This window comes from Thalia democratica, chromosome 5 (genome assembly GCF_965202585.1).
Source record: "Thalia democratica chromosome 5, ktThaDemo2.hap1.1, whole genome shotgun sequence".
Classification (NCBI taxonomy): Eukaryota; Metazoa; Chordata; class Thaliacea; order Salpida; family Salpidae; genus Thalia; species Thalia democratica.
The window spans coordinates 51,977,894-51,999,230 of NC_139169.1; positions in this window are offsets into that span (position 1 = coordinate 51,977,894).

The following is a 21,337-nucleotide window of genomic DNA, read 5'->3' on the forward strand; positions in this document are numbered from 1 at the left end:
TATTTCGATTTTTGGTTATAATAGTCTTGTAATATTTCCTACAGCTAATTTAATAAACGTCTTTGGTTAGTAATCAAACTTATACATATTAAAAGTACTATAGACGTTATAATAGAGTGTGTTAAACAAAATACTTCTATTAAACTATTTTTTATCGTACACTATTTGTATTATTTTGGTTATTGGTATTAATTTTTGTAATATTTCGTACAGCGAATTAATAAACCATTCCGGTTAGTAATATTAGTTTTAATGTATTAAAACTCCTTTTGACGTAAAAATCAGCTGTTTAAGACGAAATAATTGCATTAAACATTGTTTATCGTACATTATTAGAGTTTTTTCAGTTTATGGTTATAATATTCTTGTAATAATTCGTAAATCTAATTTTTAACGTCTTTGGTTAGTAATTTTTTAGTCCTAAAGGGCCTGTGGTAGGAACTACCTTTAATTGAGGGAAGTCCCCTTTTTTGTGCTAAACGCTTAGCGCGTTTAGCTCTGAAGGCTTTTACTGAATTTACTTTAATCATTAGGTTTAACTTAGTAATTAATAAGTATGTAATAAACTTAATATATATAATTTCTTTAATGTAGTGAGTTTATTGAAAACGTGATGTTAATGTGAAAATTAGGAAGTAGAAATATAAAGCAGCCAATTTATCAGTAGAATAAAATTGCGAATATAAACACAACAAGAAAACACCAAAACCTTCAACTTAAAATGTCTTAATAATGTTCTTAAAGTGTCTGAATGACACGATCTTAAACACAAAATAGGTCTTACTAAAAATACTACTAATAATACAAAGTCTTATTATATGTCGTGCTTCATGCACAACGATGGCAAAACTAAGCACAATATAATACGATAAAGCAAATAAGCTTCAAGATCTTATAAAACGAAAATAATAAAATAGTTCTTATAATGAGTTGGTGTGCCTCTCGCACGGTCTTATACAGTTATACAAATAATGATAAAGTTCTTATAAAATGACAATCATAACAAAGTTCTTAAATTCAATCAGTGTCTTAAGTTCTTGAAATTAATGTGCTTTTTGCACGCTCTTATGGCTAACTGAGCCAAAAACAAAAATAACGAACAACATATCGAACTGCGCGGAGTGCGCAAGCTAGGGCCTAATGAGCATTGTCTTATCGTTATCTTAAAATAAGTACACAATTTCGGCTGACTGTAGCGCCAACTATCGGAAAAGTATAAAACAACGAAATTGAGAATCGAATTCGTTACAATCTAACTTTAAACATATTAAAAGTACAATACACGTTATAATACGCTGTTTTAAACAAATTACTTTTAATAAACCCCTATTTATCGTACACTATTTGAATTAAGTTGATTATTGAATTAAATATTTTTGGGATATATCATACAACTAGTAACAAAACCCTTTTCGGTTTGGAAAACTAGTTTAAAACTATTACAAACTTCTTTTCACGTCAAAATCGGCTGTTTATGACGAAATACTTGCAATAAACATTGTTAATCGTACATTATTTAAGTTTTTTCGATTTTTGGTAATAATATTCTTTTAATATTTCGTAAAGGTAAATTAATTAGAGTTTTCGGTTAAAATTATTAGTTTTAAATTATTAAAACTCATTTTGACGTCAAAATCGGCTGTTTAAGACGAAGTACTTGCAATAAACATTGTTTATCATGCATTAAGTTATTTTGATTATTGGTATTAATATTTTTTTAATATATCATACAGCTATTTAAATAAACCTATTCGGTTAGGGATATTACTTTTATAGTATTAAAACTGCTTTTGACGTCAAAATCGGCAATTTAAAACGACATACTTGCAATAAACATTGTTTATCCTACATTATTTGAGTTATTTTGATTTTTGGATTTAAATATGCGTGTAATATTTCGTAAACCTAATTCAATAAACGTCTTTGGTTAGTAAACTAACTTTAAACATATTAAAAGTACTTTATACGTTATAGTAAGCTGTTTTAAACAAATTACTTTTATAAAACTATTTTTTATTGTAAACTATTGAATAATTTTGATTATTGAAATTTATATACTTGTAATATATCATAAAGCTAGTTAGAAAAAGCTTTTCGGTTAGGAAAACTAGTTTTAAACTATTAAAAAATCTTTTCACGTCAAAATCGGCTGTTTAAGACGCAATACTTGCAATAAACACTGTTTATCGTAAATTATTTAAGTTATCATGATTTTAATAATAATATTCTTGTAATATTTCGTAAAAGTAATTTATTAAACATCCTCGGTTAAAATTATTAGTTTTAAAGTACTAAAACTCCTTTTGACGTCAAAATCAGCTGTTTAAAACGAAATACCTGAAATAAACATTATTTATCGTACAATATTTAAGTTATTTTAGTTTTTTGTTATAATATTCTTGTAATATTTCGTACAGCTTATTCAACAAACGTCTTCGGTATTAATCTAACGTTAAATATGTTAAAATTACTATCGACGTAATAATAAGCTGTTTTAATTAAAAAACTTGTATCAAAACCTTTTTTATCGTGCACTATTTGAATTATTTTGATAGATAGTTTTAATATTTTTTTAATATATCTTATAGCTAATTTTTTAAACCTCTTCAGTTAGAAATATTAGTTTTAAAGTACTAAAACTCCTTTTGACGTCGAAATCGGCTATTCAAGACAAAATACTTTGAATAAACATTGTTTATCGTACGTTTTTTGAGTTATATTGATTATTGGTGATAATAATCTTGTAATGTTTCGTAAAGTATTTTAATAAACGTCATCGGTTGAAGATATTACTTTTAAACTATTAAAACTCCTTTTGACTTCAAAATCGGATGTTAGTAACAAAATACTTGCAATAAACATTGTTTATCGTACATTATTACAGTTTATTCGATTTTTGGTTATAATATTCTTTAATATTTTGTACAGCCAATTTAATAAACGTCTTTGGTTAGTAATCTAACTTTAAACATATTAAAGGTAGTATAGACGTTTTAATAGGCTGTATTATACGAAATACTTTTATTAAACCCTTTTTTATCGTACACTATTCAAGTTATTTCGATTATCGGTATTAATATTTCTGTAATATATCATACAGCTAATTAAATAAACCTTTTCAGTTTTAAATATTAGTTTTAAATTATTGAAACTCATATTGATGTCAAATTCGTCTGTTTAAGACGAACCACTTGCAATTAACATTGTTTATCGTACATTTTTTGAGTTATTTCAATTTTTTGTTATAATATTCTTGTATTCGTACAGCTAATTTAATAAACGTCTTCGGTATTAATCTGACTCTAAACATAATAAAAGTACTATCGACGTTATAATAAGCTGTTTTAATTAAAATAGTTCTATTAAACCCTTTTATATCGTACATTAGTTAGTTATTTTGAAAATTAGTATAATTACTATTATGTAATATATCATACAGCTAATTTTTTAAACCTCTTTAGTTAGAAATATTAGTTTTAAAGTACTAAAACTCCTTTTGACGTCAAAATCAGCTATTTAAGACAAAATACTTTGAATAAACATTGTTTATCTTTCATTTTTTGAGTTATTTCGATTTTTGGTGATAATATTCTTGTAATAGTTCGTAAACGTATTTTAATAAACGTCTTCGGTTAAAAATATTAGTTTTAAAGTATTAAAACTACTTTTGACGTAAAAATCGAATGTTTATAACAAAATACTTGCAATAAACATTGTTTATCGAACATTATTTCAGTTTATTCGATTTTTGGTTATAATATTCTTTAATATTTCGTACAGCAAATTTAATAAACGTCTTTGGTTAGTAATCTAACTTTAAACATATTAAAGGTAGTGTAGACATTTTAATAGGCTGTATTATACGAAATACTTTTATTAAACCCTTTTTTATCGTACACTATTCAAGTTATTTCGATTATCGGTATTAATATTCCTGTAATATATCATACAGCTAATTAAATAAACCTTTTCAGTTTTAAATATTAGTTTTAAAATAATTAACACTCATATTGACGTCAAATTTGTCTGTTTAAGACGGAATATTTGGAATTAACATTGTTTATCGTACGTTATTTGAGTTATTTCAATTTTTTGTTATAATATTCTTGTAATATTTGTACAGCTAATCTAATAAACGTCTTCGGTATTAATCTAACTCTAAACATAATAAAAGTACTATCGACGTTATAATAGGCTATTTTAATTAAAATAGTTGTATTAAACCCTTTTTTATCGTACACTATACAAGTTATTTCGATTATCGGTATAAATATTCCTGTAATATATCATACAGCTAATTAAGTAAACCTTTTAGGTTTAAAATATCAGTTTTAAATTAAAAGTACTTTTGACGTAAAAATCGGCTATTTGAAACGACATACTTGAAATTAACATTGTTTATCGTACATTATTCGAGTTATTTCAATTTTTGGTTATAATATAATTTTAATGTTTCGTACAGCTAGTTTAATAAACCTCTTTGGTTAGTAATCTAACTTTAAACATATTAAAAGTACTATAGACGCTATAATAGGCTGTTTTAAACAAAATGCCGTTATTAAACCCTTTTTTGTCGTACACTGTTTAAATTACTTTGGTTATTGAAATTAGTATTCTTGTAATATATCGTACAGCTAGTTAGAAAAAGCTTTTCGGTTAGGAAAGATAGTTTTATACTATTAAAACTCCTTTTCACGTCAAAATCATCTGTTTAAGACGAAATACTTGCAATAAACATTGTTGATCGTAAATTATTTAAATTATCTCGATTTTTGGTATTAATATTCTTGTAATATTTCGTAAAGATAATTTAATAAACGTCTTCGGTTAAAATTATTAGTTTTAAAGTATTAAAACTGCTTTTGACGTCAAAATCGGCTGTTTAAGACGAAATACTTGCAATAAACATTGTTTATCGTACAATATTTAAGTAATTTCGATTTTTGTTGATAATATACTTCAATATTTCGTACAGCTAATTTAATAAACGTCTTTGCGTAGTAACGAAACTTCAAACATATTATAAGTACTATAGACGTTCTAATAGGCTGTCTAAAGAAAATACTTGTAAAACCCTTTTTTATCGTACACTATTTGAATTGTTTTGATTGTTGGTATAAATATTCTTGTAGTATATAATACAGCTAACAAAATAAACCTCCTTGGTTAGGTTTATTAGTTTTAAAGTATTAAAACTCCTTTTGACGTCAAAATAGGCTATTTAGACAAAATACTTACAATAAACATTGTTTATCGTCCAATATTTGAATTATTTCGATTTTTAATAATAAAATTCTTGTAATATTTTGTACAGCTAATTTAATAAACGTTTTCGGTTAAAAAAATTAGTTTTAAAGTATTAAAACTCATTTTGACAGTGAAATCGGCTGTTTAAGATGAAATACTTGCAATAAACATTGTATATCGTATATTCTTTGAATTATTTTGAATTTTGGTTATTTCATTCTTGAAATATTTCGTACGGCTAGTTCATTAAACGTCTTTAATTAGTAATCTAACTTTAAACAAATTAAAAGTACTAAAGACGTAATAATAAACAGTTTTTAACAAAATAATTGTATTAAACCCTTTTTTATTGTATATTTTTAAAATAATTTTGATTATAGGTAATAAGATTTATGTAAAATTTCGTATAGCTAATTAAATAAACTTCTTTGGCTGGGTTATTAGTTTTAAAGTATTTAAACTACTTTTGACGTCAAAATCGGCTGTATATAACGAAATACTTGCAATAAACATTGTTTATCGTACATTATTTGAGTTATTTCAACTTTTGGTTTATTCTTGTAATATTTCGTACAGCAATTTAATAAACGTCTTTAGTTAGTAAACTTTTAACATATTAAAAGTACTATAGACGTTATAATAGGCTATTAAAACAAAATTCTTAATTAAACTATTTTTTATTGCACAATGTTTGAATTATGTTGATTATTGGTATTAATATTCTTGAAATATATCATGCAGCTCATTAAATAAACCTCTTTGGTTAGAAATATTAATTTTAAAGTATTAAAAGTCCTTTTTACGTAAAAACCGGCTGTTTCAGACGAAATACTTGTAAAAAACATTGTTTATCGTACATTATTTTAGTTATTTCGATTTTTTGTTTATTCTTTAAATATTTCGTAAAGGTATCTTTATAAACCTCTTTGGTTAAAAATATTACTTCTCAAGTATTGAAACTCCTTTTGACGTCAAAATCGGCTATTCAAGACGAAATACTTGTATTAGACCCTTTTTTATCGTACACTTTTGGAATTATTTTGATTATTGGTATTAACATTATTGTAATATATCATGAAGCTAATTTAATAAACCTCTTCGGTTAGAAGTATTTGTTTTAAACTATTAAAACTCCTTTTTACGTTAAAATCGACTGTTTAAGACGAAATACTTGCAACAAACATTTTTTTAGTACATTATTTGAGTTATTTCGATTTATGGTTATAATATTTTTGTAATAATCGTAAAGCTAATTTAATAAACGTCTTTTCGTTAGTAATCTAACTTTAAACATTTTAAAAGTACTATAGACGCTGTAATAGTCTGCTCTAAACAAAATACTTGTATTAAACCTTTTTTTATCGTAGATTATTGGAATTATTTTGATTATTGGTATTAACATTATTGTTATATCAAATAGCTCATTAAATAAACCTCTTCAGTTAGAAGTATAAGTTTTAAACTATTAAAATTCTTTTTTACCTAAAAAAAGGCTGTTTAAGAGGAAATACTTGCAATAAACATTGTTTATCGCACATTATTTAAGTTATTTTGATTATTGGTATTAATATTTTTTTAATATATCATACAGCTAATTAAATAAATGTCTTCGGTTAAACTTATCATTATCAATTATTGAAACTACTTTTGACGTCAAAATCGGCTATTTTAAACGAGATACTTGTAATAAACATTGATTATTGACATTATTTGAGTTGTTTGGATTTTTGGTTTTAATATTCTTGTAATAATTCGTAAAGGTAATTTAATAAACGTCTTCGATTAAAATTATTAGCTCTAAAGAATTAAAACTACTTTTGACGTCAAAACTGGCTATTTAAAACGACATACTTTTAATAAACATTGTTTATCGTACATTATTTGAGTTATTTCGATTTTTGGTTATAATATATTTGTAATATTTCGTAAAGGTAATTTATAAAACGTCCTCGGTTAAAATTATTAGTTTAAAATTGTTAAAACTCCTTTTGAGGTCAAAATCGGCTGTTTAAGACAAACTACTTGCAATAAACATTGTTATTGTACATTTTTTGAGTTATTTAGATTTTTGGTTATAATATTTTTGTAAGATTTCCTACAGCTAATTTAATAAACATCTTTGGTTAGTAATCTATCGTTAAACATATTAAAAGTACTATAAACGTTATAATAGGATGTTTTGAACAAAATACTTTTATGAAACCTTTTTTTATCGTACACTATTTGAATTATTTTGATAATTGGTGTTTATATTCTTGTAATATACTATACAGCTATTTAATAAACCTCTTCACTTAGGAGTATTAGTTTTAAAGTATTAAAACTCCTTTTGACGTCATTATCGGCTGTTTAAGACGAAATACTTGCAATAAACATTGTTTATCGTACAATATTTGAGTTATTTCAATCTTTTGTTATTTTATTCTTGTAATATTTCGTACTTGCGTACTTTTTGCTTTAAAGGTTGCAATCAAAGTTCTCGACTTAAAAAGGAGAATGATTCAATGATAAATTTTTAAAATTTTATTACAATACAATGTTTCACTCGTTTAAAAAAACGAGATCTTCAGTTGTTCAAAATCTGTAAAAATTTATGTGATAACAAGTAGGAAGACATTAGGCTAAACTTGAAATAAAAGAAGTTAAAAAGAAAAAATGTATAACAAAAAACTGAGTAAAATCTAATTAAAACCTATAGTTTAATCTCTATACTAATCCTACAGTTGAATCTCTTTATGATACTAAAGAGATCGGTTTATATAGAGACGACGGCCTTGCAATTATCCAACCAAAAAACAACCAAGATTTAGAAAATAAAAAGAAAAAAACAATAAAAATATTCAGAGATATTGGTTTTAAAATAACGATAGACACCGGTGCAACTATATGCGACTTTTTAGATATAACATTAGACCTTTCAAATAACTTATTTAAACCGTACAAAAGAGAAAACACAGAAATTAGATACATTAATAGAAACTCTAACCATCCTAAAATTATTAAAAAGAACTTACCGGCAATGATAGAAAATAGACTGATTAAATTATCTAAAAACAAAAATATTTTTGATCAAAATGCATACACATACCAAAACGCTTTAGACAAATCAAATTTTAAACATAAACTGACTTATAAGGAAGATTTTAACAAACAGAAAAAGAAAAGAAACAGAACAAGAAAAATAATTTATTTCAACCCACCATTTTGCGAATCAGTAAAAACAAACATAGGAAAAATGTTTTTTGAATTAATCAACAAGCATTTTAATCAGAACAACAGTCTAAACAAGTTAATAAATAAAAGCAACTGTAAGTTAGCGTATAGTTGCATGAGTAACATAAAAATGCTAATCCAAGGACACAACAAAAAAACTTTAATTAATGCAGAAAAAACTGAAAATACCGACAGAGAAGAGTCACTATGTAATTGTAGAAACAAAAACTTATGCCCGCTAAAAAACAAATGCCTAACTAAGAATGTTATCTATAAAGCTACGGTGACGACGAAAAAAGAATTAAAGCAATACGTAGGAAGCACAGGAGGAACTTTCAAGAAAAGGTGGTATAGCCACATAAGAGATATAAAAATTTACAAGGAGAACGGAACCGAACTATCCAAATATATTTGGAAGCTAAAACGCAACAACACTAACTACAACATCAAATGGAAAATTTTACAACACATCGGACACATAAGGAAACCGCAGAGAATCTGCAGGACCTGCTCCTATGAAAAAATGGAAATAGCGAACGTTGACGGGGAAACATCTTTAAATAAAAGGAACGAGTTAATATGCTCTTGTATACACTTTAAGAAGCTTTATTTCAAAACTTAAGATCGTTTTGATAAAAAAATATCTATTTTAATTTATACAAGTATTTAAACCAATATATAAATACGTCATAATACAATAGCCAAACTTTTTTTTTAAACGAGTAAACTTAACTTAAAGGTTTAGTTAAAGAGATGTTTTTCTTTGTTAGTTATCTAAAGATTTCACAAGGCCACTAAATGTTAGTAGAAGTATTTTTTATTGTATATATTTTTTTTTGTTTAAGTTTTAAGATTGTATAACTATTAAGTAACGTGCATTTTCCTAAATTTAGCCTAGCAACATTAAAATCATCATACGCTAGTAACTTTAAACTATAGGTTTTAATTAGATTTTACTCAGTTTTTTGTTATACATTTTTTCTTTTTAACTTCTTTTATTTCAAGTTTAGCCTAATGTCTTCCTACTTGTTATCACATAAATTTTTACAGATTTTGAACAACTGAAGATCTCGTTTTTTTAAACGAGTGAAACATTGTATTGTAATAAAATTTTAAAAATTTATCATTGTAATATTTCGTACAGCTAATTTAATAAACGTCTTCGGTAGTAATCTAACTTTTAACATATTTATAGTACTATGGACGTTATAAAAGGCTGTTCTAATTAAAATACTTGTATTAAACCCTTTTTTATCGTACGATATTTGTATTATATTGATAATTAGTAATAATATGTTTTAATATATCATATAGCTAATTTTTTAAACCTTTTCAGTTAGAAAAATTAGTTTTTTAAGTATTCAAACTCCTTTTGATGTCAAATCGGCTATTCAAGACGAAATACTTGCAATAGACATTGTTTATCGTTCATTTTGTAAGTTATTTCGATTTTTGGTGATAATATTCTCGTAATGTTACGTAAAGGTAAATTAATAAACGTATTTGGTTAAAAATATTAGTTTTATAGTACTAAAACTCCTTTTGACGTCAAAATCGGGTGTTTAAGACGAAATACTTGCAATGAACATTGTTTATCGTACATTATTTCAGTTTATTTGATTTTTCGTTATAATATTCTTGTAATATTTCGTACAGCAAATTTAATAAACGTCTTTGGTTAGTAATCTAACTTTAAACATATTTAAAGTACTATAGACGTTTTAATAAACTGTTTTAAACAAAATACTTGTATTAAACCCTTTTTTATTACTATTTTTTTATTATATTATTTTGATTATTGGTATTAATATTCTTGAAATATATCATACAGCTACTTAGAAAAAGCTTTTCGGTTACGAAAAATAGTTTTAAACTATTAAGACTCCTTTTCACGTTAAAATCTGCTGTTTAGGACAATATACTTGCTATAAACATTGTTTATCGTACATTATTTAAGTTATTTCGAATTTTTGTTATGATTTTCTTATAATAATTCGTACAGCTAATTTATTAAACGTTTTTAGTTAATTACTATTAGTTTTAAAGTATTAAAACTCCTATTGACGTCAAAATCGGTTGTTTAAGACGAAATGCTTCCAATAAACAATGTTTATTGGAAGTATTTCGTCTTAAACACCCGATTTTGACGTCAAAAGGAGTTTTAGTACTATAAAACTAAAATTTTTAACCAAATACGTTTATTAATTTACCTTTACGTAACATTACGAGAATATTATCACCAAAAATCGAAATAACTTACAAAATGAACGATAAACAATGTCTATTGCAAGTATTTCGTCTTGAATAGCCGATTTGACATCAAAAGGAGTTTGAATACTTAAAAAACTGAAGAGGTTTAAAAAATTAGCTATATGATATATTAAAACATATTATTACTAATTATCAATATAATACAAATATCGTACGATAAAAAAGGGTTTAATACAAGTATTTTAATTAGAACAGCCTTTTATAACGTCTATAGTACTATAAATATGTTAAAAGTTAGATTACTACCGAAGACGTTTATTAAATTAGCTGTACGAAATATTACAATTGATTATATAACTAATTTTGGCTTTTGAAATTAATATTTTTGTAATATGTAATACAGCTAATTAAATAAACCTTTTCGGTTAGGAATATTAGTTTTAAATTATTAAAACTACTTTTGACGTCAAATCGGCTGTTTAAGACGAAATACTTGCATTAAACATTGTTTGTCCTACATTATTAGAGTTATTTCGATTTTTGGTTTTAATATTCGTGTAATATTTCGTAAATCTAATTTAATAAACGTCTTTGGTTAGTAATCTAACTTTAAACATATTAAAAGTACTTTATACGTCATAGTAGGCTGTTTTAAACAAATTACTTTTATTACACTGTTTTTTATTGTAAACTATTGAATTATTTTGATTATTGAAATTAATATTCTCGTAATATATCATAAAGCTAGTTAGAAAAAGCTTTTCGGTTAGGAAAATTAGTTTTAAACTATTAAAACACCTTTTCACGTCAAAATCGGCTGTTTAAGACGCAATACTTGCAATAAACATTGTTTATCGTACATTATTTAAGTTATTTCGATTTTTAATAATAATATCTTTGTAATAATTCGTACAGCTTATTCAATAAACGTCTTCGGTATTAATCTAACTTTAAACATATTAAAAGTACTATCTACGTAATAATAAGCTGTTTTAATTAAAATAATTGTATCAAACCCTTTTTTATCGTGCAATATTTGAATTATTTTGATAATTAGTATTAATATTTTATTAATATATCATACAGCTAATTTTTTAAACCTCTTTAGTTATAAATATTAGTTTTAAAGTACTATAGCTCCTTTTGACGTCGAAATCGGCTATTCAACACAAAATACTTTGAATAAACATTGTTTATCGTACATTTTTTGAGTTATTTTGATTTTTGGTGATAATAATCTTGCAATGTGTCGTAAAGTATTTTAATAAACGTCTTCGGTTGAAGCTATTAGTTTTAAAGTATTAAAACTCCTTTTGACGTCAAAATCGGATGTTTATAACGAAATACTTTCAATAAACATTGTTTATCGTACATTATTTTAGTTGATTCGATTTTTGGTTATAATATTCTTTAATATTTCGTACAGCTAATTTAATAAACGTCTTTGGTTAGTAATCTAATTTCAAAACATATTAAAAGTAGTATAGACGTTTTAATGGCTGTATTATACGAAATACTTGTATTAAACCCTTTTCTATCGTACACTTTTTTAGTTATTTCGATTGTTGGTATTAATATTGTTGTAATATATCATACAGCTAATCAAATAAACCTTTTCGGTTTGGAATATTAGTTTTAAATTAAAACTACTTTTGTCGCAAAATCGGCTATTTGAAACGACATACTTGCAAAAAACATTGTTTATCGTACATTATTTAAGTTATTTCAATTTTTGGTTATAATATACTTTTAATGTTTCGTACAGCTAGTTTAATAAACGTCTGTAATTAGTAATCTAACTTTATACACATTGAAAGTACTATAGACGCTACAATAGGCTGTTTTAAACAAAATGCCTTTATTAAACCCTTTTTTATCGTACACTGTTTAAATTACTTTGATTATCGAAATTAGTACTCTTGTAATATATCATACAGCTAGTTAGAAAAAGCTTTTCGGTTAGGAAAATTAGTTTTACAGTATTTAAAATCCTTTTCACGTCAAAATCGGCTGTTTAAGACGAATTACTTGCAAAAAACATTGTTTAATCAATATTTAATATCGTACAATATTTAAGTTATTTCGATTTTTGATGATAATATACTTCAATATTTCGTACAGCTAATTTAATAAACGTCTTTGGGTAGTAACGTAACTTTAAACATATTAAAAGTACTTTAGACGTTCTAATAGGCTGTCTAAACAAAATACCTGTAAATCTTTTTTATCGTACAGTATTTGAATTATTTTGATTTTTGGTATTATTATTTTTCTAATATATCGTACAGCTAATTAAATAAACCTGTTCGGTTAGGAATATTGGTTTTAAAGTATTAAAACTCCTTTTGACGTCAAAATCAGCTGTTTAAGACCAAATAATTGCAATAAACATTGTTCATCGTACATTTTTTGAGTTACAAATTTTTGGTTATTATATTCTTGTAATATTTAGCAAAGATAATTTAATAAACGTTTTTAATTTAAAATATAAGTGTTAAGTATAAAAACTCCTTTTGACGTCAAAATCGGCTGTTTTTAGACGAAATACTTGCAATAAACATCATTTATTGTACATTATTTAAGATATTATGATTATTGGTATTAATGTAATTGTAATATATCATACAGATAATTATACAGACCTCTTCGGTTAGGAATATTATTTTTAATGTATTTAAAGTCCTTTTTACGTCAAAATCGACTGTTTAAGACGAAATACTTGCAATAAACATTGTTTATCGTATTATAATTGAATTATTTGGATTTTTGGTTTTAATATTCTTGTAATATTTCGTAAAGATAATTTAATAAACGTCTTTGGTTAAAATTGCAAGTTTTAAATTATTAAAACTCCTTTTGACGTCAAAATCGGCTATTTTAAACGAGATACTTTCAATAAACATTGTTTATCGTATATTATTAGAGTTATTATGATTTTGGTTAAAATATTCTTTTGATATTTCCTATAGTTAATTTAATAAACCTCTTCGGTTTAAAATATTAATTTTAAAGTATTAAAACTCCTTATGATTTCACAATCGGCAGTTTAAGACGAAATACTTGCAATAAACATTGTTTATAGTACTTTATTTGAGTTTCTATGATTATTGGTAATAATATTTTCGTAATGTATCATATAGATAATTAAATAAACGTTTTCGGTTAGGAATATTAGCTTTAAAATATTAAAACTACTTTTGACGTCAAAATCGGCTGTTTAAGAGGTAATTATTGCATAAAACATTTATTATCGTAAATTATTTGAGTTTATTCCGATTTTTGTTATAAGATATTTAATATTTCGTACAGTTATTTTACTAAACGTCTTTGGTTAGTAATCTAACTTTAAACATATTGAAAGTACTATAGACGTTATAATACACTGTTTTAAACAAAATACTTGTATAAAACCTTTTGTTATCATACACTATTTGAATTACTTTAATTATTTGTCTTAATATTCTTGTAATATATCATACAGCTAATTATATAAACCTCTTCGGTTAGGAATATTCTTTTTAAAGTATTTAAAATCCTTTTCACGTCAAAATCGACTGTTTAAGACGAAATACTTGCAATAAATATTGTTGATCGTACATTATTTGAGTTATTTCGATGTTTGGTAATAATATTCTTGTAATATTTCGTCAAGGTAATTAAATAAACGTCTTCGGTTAGAAATATTAGTTTAAAAGTATTCAAACTCCTTATGACGTCAAAATCGGCTGTTTAAGACGAAATACTTCCAATAAACATTGTTTATCGTACATTATTAGAGTTATTATGATATTTGGTTATAATATTCTTGTAATATTTCCTACAGCTAATTTTATAAACTTCTATGGTTGATAATGTAACTTTAAACATATTAAAAGTACTATAGACGTTCTAATAGGCTGTCTAAACAAAATACTTGTATCAAACCCTTTTTTTCGTACACTATTTGAAGTATATTGTTCATTGGTATTAATATTCTTGTAATATATCATACAGCTAATTATATAAACCTCATTGGTTAGGAATATTGGTTTTAAAGTATTAAAACTCCTTTTTACGTCAAAATCGGCTGTTTAAGACGAAATACTTGCAATAAACATAGTTTATCGTACATTATTTGAGTTAATTCGATTATTGATAATAATATTCTTGTAATATTTCGTAAATATAATTTAATAAACGTTTTTGGTTAAAATTATTAGTTTTAAAGTATTAAAACTCGTTTTGACGTTAAAATCGGCTGTTTAAGACGAAATACTTGCAATAAACATTGTTTATCGTACATTGTTTAAGTATTTTGATTTTTTATAATAATATTCTTAAATATTTGCTACAGCTAATTCAATAAACGTCTTTGATTAGTAATGTAAAAAACATATTAAAAGGACTATAGACGTTCTAATAGGCTGTCTAAACAGAATACTTGTATTAAACCCTTTTTTATCGTACACTATTTGAATTATTTTGATTATTGGCATTAATGTTCTTGTAATATATCATACAGCTAATTAAATAAACCTCTTCGGTCGGTAATATTGGTTTTCAAGTATTAAAACTCCTTTTTTGCGTCAAAATCGGCTGTTTTAAGACGAAATACTTGCAATAAACATTGTTTATAGTAAATTATTTAAGTTATTATGACTATTGGTATTTTTATTCTTATAATATGACATACAGATAATTATACTAACCTCTTCGGTTAGGAATATTAGTTTTAAAGTATTTAAAATCCTTTTGACGTCAAAATCGGCTGTTTAAGACAAAATGCTTGCAATAAACATTGTTTATCGTACACTATTTGAGTAATTTCGATTTTTTATTACAATATTCTTGTAATTTTTCGTAAAGGTAATTTAATAAACATACATCTTCGGTTAAAAAAATTAGCTTTAAAGTATTAAAAAAACTACTTTTGAAGTCAAAATTAACTATTTAAGAGGAAATACTTGTAATAAACATTGTTTATCGTACAGTATTTGAATTATTATGATTTTTGGTAAAAATATTATTCTAATTTTTCGTAAAGGTAATTTAATAAACCTCTTCGGTGTAAAATATTAGTTTTAAAGTATTAAAACTCCCTTTGACGTCAAAAACTGCTGTTTAAGACGAAATACTTGCAATAAACATTGTTTAACGTAGATTGTTTGAGGTATTTCGATTTTTGGTTATAATATTCTTGTATTGTATCATATAGATATTTAAATAAACTTATTTGGTTAGAAATATTAGTTTTTAAGTATTAAAACTGCTTTTGACGTCAAAATCGGCTGTTTAAGACGAAATACTTGCAATAAACATTGTTTATCGTACATTATTTGAGTCAATTCAATTTTCGATTATAATATTCTTGTAATATTTCTTAAAGGTAATTTAATAAGCATCTTCGGTTAAAAATATTAGCTTTAAAGTATTTAAACTACTTTTGACGTCAAAATCGACTGTTTAAGACGAAATAATTGCAATAAACATTGTTTATCGTACATTATTAGAGTTATTATGAAAACATCACTAATTTTAATAAATATTGGTAGCGCCAAGCTACAACAAACCGAAACATAAGCAAACACAAAGCTCGGCGATTCCCCTAGTAGGGCTTGGTTTTACTCATTAAATAATGTTAAATAATGAGAGAAAAGTTAGAAATAAATCCACTTTCGGCTGCAAAACACTATCAAAGTGTTATCTTCTGTTTGTTATATTATATATTAAGTTATTTCGCCATTTTGGAATTTCCACTCAGGGTCAAGAAAAATGTTGTCTTTAATTATTTTCAAAATTGTAAAAAACACTAAACAACCTCTAATATAAAAGCATAAATGAAAAATGACCGCCGACTGTCGTCGATTTTTATTTTGTTCAGTAAACAAAATATTACTTTACTTTCAAAATGTTATAAAATCCGTTGATGATGTGCAGAATTAAAATGTTTGAACAATTCACAAAATGACAAAAAACTGATAGAATCTTCAGCCTCACTGATAGTACTCGCTTCCCGTTGATTTCATGTAAACGCTCCTCGTACATGCTCCTCGTATTTGCTTGGTCACCTCATCTGTTTTCCACCCCGGCCACCGTCGTTTTTCTGATGGTACATCAGATCTCTACTTCATCTTCGCTTACTCGATTATGACTATCGATTCTTGAGCCGTTTTGTGCGAAAAGAAAATTAAGTGTAAGTAACCACTTGAATTAAATTAACAACAAGTAATAATATAAATAAGATACTTTTTTAAGTAGTTCAAGTACTTTTAAGTATGTTTTTAAGAAACTTAAAAAAAAATTATAGCTTCAGTTAAAACGAAATGTTCTTTACAAAATTTTAGCATATTAAAAACATACCACATTTAACACGAGTCAGTTGACAAACAAGCAATTACATGCGTTTCAAAAGTTTAAACTTGTTTTCGTAAAATATATAGCTGGTGAACTTTATACTTATTTTTAAAACTTTAATATTCTATAAAAATTAAATACAAAGTTGTTTGTTTAGAGTTTAGATACTGAATAAGATTTTTTATAGCTCGAATGACCTTATAAAAAATGTCTTTTTATAAGTACGCTGAGATGTACAACAACAAAAACATGGTAATAAAGTTTGTTCACAGCAATTACTAATGTTATTGTAGTAGAACTGTTGATTTTATAGTTAAAAGTTTAAACATAAAATTGTAGCTAAAAACGAATTAAAATAAAGTTTAAAAAATTAAGGCAATTAATTTTTAGTATTAGTAAGAGCTCGACTTAAAATTTTAATTAAAGTTTAACACTCTATAAATACTTCTTCAATTTTTTTACGACTCGATTTCGTAATAAGCTTTGTTCAGAAAGCTTCTTAGACTACCTGTATGCTATAATTAAATAAAAACAAATTACTTCTTTGGTGGTCTTAACTTTTCGTTCTAAGAGTTAATTAACCGTTAAGTTTCAATAACATCTTAGTTTAATTTTCTAGCGGTGAAAAATTACGTTCGAACATATACTCAAAGTTTCACAACGGTTTATTTTCTGACTAACAAGTTTTTCGATTTTAAAATGTTTGAAGCGCCATCGATGAAAAATGAACGAAAAGAATTCGCGATTAGTTTTTAAAATGCGTGCTTCGATATTGTTTAAAGATTATTCGGTTTTAATTCGCCATTTCGAAAACTTTAACCAATTAATTAGTGGTTTGTCTGAAAATAGCGTGCTTCGTTATTGTTTAAAGTTTCTCTGGCTTTTTATCGTCATTTGTGAAATTTAAGCCAAAATAGTTCGTGGTTTGTTTCAAAAATCTGCTCTAAGCTAGTTTCTAATTTTTTTTTTGCTATTCGCAATCGTTTTGCGTTTCAAGTAAGAGTTGTGTTTTTTTGTTAACATTTCGCGATCGTGCTTAACATTTTTTTTAGTTTCGTTGTTTTGTGACGTCGCTTCTGTGCTTTTGTTCAGAAAAAAGGGCAACTTTCGTGAGTTCGTCGCTTTGCCGGACGAAGTAATGCTGGAAGAAGTGTTTGTAGTCGCTGCTGTGCTTTTGGTCTTAGACACGGATAATTTCCGTGCTTTTGTAGGTTTGACGGAAGGAATTTCTGAACCGGCAGTTGGCTCTAATTGTTCTGGTGCTGGCTGCGGTTGTGCTGACCGTCTGGACTGCCCGTTATGGTGCTCGCTAAGATGGCTCAGATCGTTGGCGCTGGTCATATAGGTGCTGGCTTCGGTGGCGCTGACTGTTGACTTTGGCCATGGTGATGCTAGCTGCGGTTGCGCTGACCGTTGGGACTGCTCGATGTGGTGCTGGCTAAGATGGCTCGGATCGTTTGGCGCTAGTCGTAGACTCTGTCCCTGGTGATGCTGACCGTGGTCGTTCAGAACGTTGGTTCTCATCAGGTTTTTTTGTTGCATTACTTGACGCTGTACTCGTGACTTCATAATTCGGTATGGCAACAGCGCGATTGCGTTTTGCTTCTGTTCTGATGGCGTGCTTGCGATCGAGTTCGGCTAATTCGACTTCTAATTGGCGTAATTTTTGCAAAGATTTGCGCCTAAGTTTATCTAGAACACTTCTATCGGTGTTACGTAAAAATAAATTTTAGTTAACGAGATTTCTGTGCTCAATTGTCGTTGTACTGAAAAATAAACACATCTCTTTAGAAGTTAATATATATGAAAATAAGATGAATTTTATTCTTTCACTATAGTATAATTCGTCGATGCCGTTGTACCTACAAAAATTTTCGAATGTGGTAACTACGGATTCTATATGCAAGTATTCTTCGATAAGATTTAATGAGGGAAGGTTAATATGGCGTGGTACTGTGTATTGCTAAATCCTTGATAATTGAACCATAAAATTTTCTCGTACTGCGTTTTTTCGAGTATATTGCGGCTACTTTGTCTTTTGCTAATCTCAACTTTCAACAAATCAATTCTTAGGTTAAATTTTATGACTTCATTACAGGCTGTTATAATCGTTTTGAGGCTATCGAGTTCTGACTCAATTAACAATTCAATTAACAATTACTTCGGTGCGCCTACATCCACCCCATTAGTGAGCTATATGGTTTGTTAAATAAACCGGGTCCTGACCGCGTTCGATTAACATTAATCGGTTAGCTACGCGCTCTTCCCATAATACAAGTTGATAGATGTTAGTGTTTAGACTTTGTAGTAACCAATACAATGGGTCTCTTCCTAAGACGTTAAACTGCTTGTTATTACAATTAAGTTTTCTGTAGGCTACAGGTACAGGAGGACGATACGCTGGAATATCAGAAGTTAATAACTTATACTTATTTTGTTTAAATTCATTTCAGTTTCAAACAAGTTGGCTGCTACTAGGCCTAGAATAATCTATGTCTATAATAGTAGTAGATATGTTTAAAGTCTTAATAAAGTTTTAAACTAATTTTGGGTCACCATCTACAAAACATAGAAATTAAAAGAGAAAGTTATGGATTAATTAAGGTGCGTGCTCAAATTTTTAGGGTCACCATTTACAAATCGACCAATATTTTAATTGTTACTTACTTACACGAACCTCGATAAAAACTGACTTAACGCGTTATAACAATATCGGGACAGTTACTTAAATGTTTAGAATTAATTTAGCTAAATAACATTGGCTATCATTCAAACTTAGCAATGTAGTAAGATTATTAGAACGCTTAAACTAATAGTAAATAAGATGTCAAGTCTTAGAAACGAGGTTTTTGGTAATAATGTTCTAGTAATATTTAGTACACTTAATTTAATAAACCTCTTCGATCAGAAATATTAGTCATAAATAATTAAAACTCATTTAGACGTCAAAATCGGCTGTTTAAGACGAAAAACATGTAAAAAACATTGTTTATCACACACTTTTTGAATTAATTCGACTTTTTGTAAAAGTATTCTTCTAATATTTTATACAGAAGTTATAGTTCATTTAACAAAAGCGAAAAAAAAATTTTGCTGAAAAATTTTTTGGTTCGATGACCTGGATAGCAAAAAGACCTCTCAGTCATCGAGTAGCATACCTAAACTTAATCAAAATTATAATGAGCTAAAAATGAAAAAAAAAAAGAAAAATTTAAACTTTAAAACGAAAAGCTCTATGAAAAATTACACCATTAAACTTTACTACATTATATATAATTCTAAAAAAAATAAATAAATTTCCAAAAAAATTAAAGAATTTTTACACACAAATATATCTAACATTATATACACATAAAATACATATCTAACTTTACGTTAAAAGGTTAAGTTTTTATCTGAAGTTTTAATTTTAAAATTCATCTAGAACTTTGCAAACAAATTACCCTTTTATATGATTTAAAAAACAGAAAAAAAAAAATTAAAAGTTTTTTTTTTGTTTTTTATGTGTTTAAGAATTTCGACTCTACTACCAACTTAATTAAACTTAGCAAAAAATAAGTAACAGTAAAATAAAGCTAAATATTGAAAAAAATAAGAATAAAGTAAAGCTGCAATATTCAAAAAATAAAGTAAAATATTGCTGTATCCATAAAAAAAATTGCTTAAACTAAATAAAAAGTATAAAATAAATATATCATTTTAATTAAGTATTTTAGGCTAAAAAGATAATTTTTTTTGATAACTTAAGTTGAAAAATAAAAACACTTCACATTTGAATAGTTAAATAAACTATTGTAAAATTTTTAAGAATTTTAAAATAAGTGATTTTTACAATAACTGAACTTAAGTTTTATAAATGAAAATATGAAGATACGTATTACGTAAAAAAAAAATAATTTTAACAACAATGATATTAACAACAACAAATTTTTGTCCATTAATTCAATCAAAAAAAAAACTCTTTTCTCTCTTTGGAACTTTTGTCTAAGTCTTAGCTGTAATAATATAAAGAAAACAACATTTGCAAACATAAAAAAGAAGATTTTTTCTTTGCTTTGCTCAAAAAGTTTTTTTTTAACATAAATTTGCTTGAAACAGTTATATCAGCTTGCTTTTTAAATACTTTATTTTCAGCTAAAATATAAACATCTATAACTATTCTTTTTAAATCTGCATGCAATAAAAACATTATAATAATAATGAAAAAAGTTTGTAAGCAGAAAAAGACAAAAAAGTTTTTAAGTATTCTGAACTTAATTCAAAAAAGTAATCTTAAAGAATAATCTTAGAAATAACTGGACAGAAAATGCTAAAATCTAGACTAAACCAATGT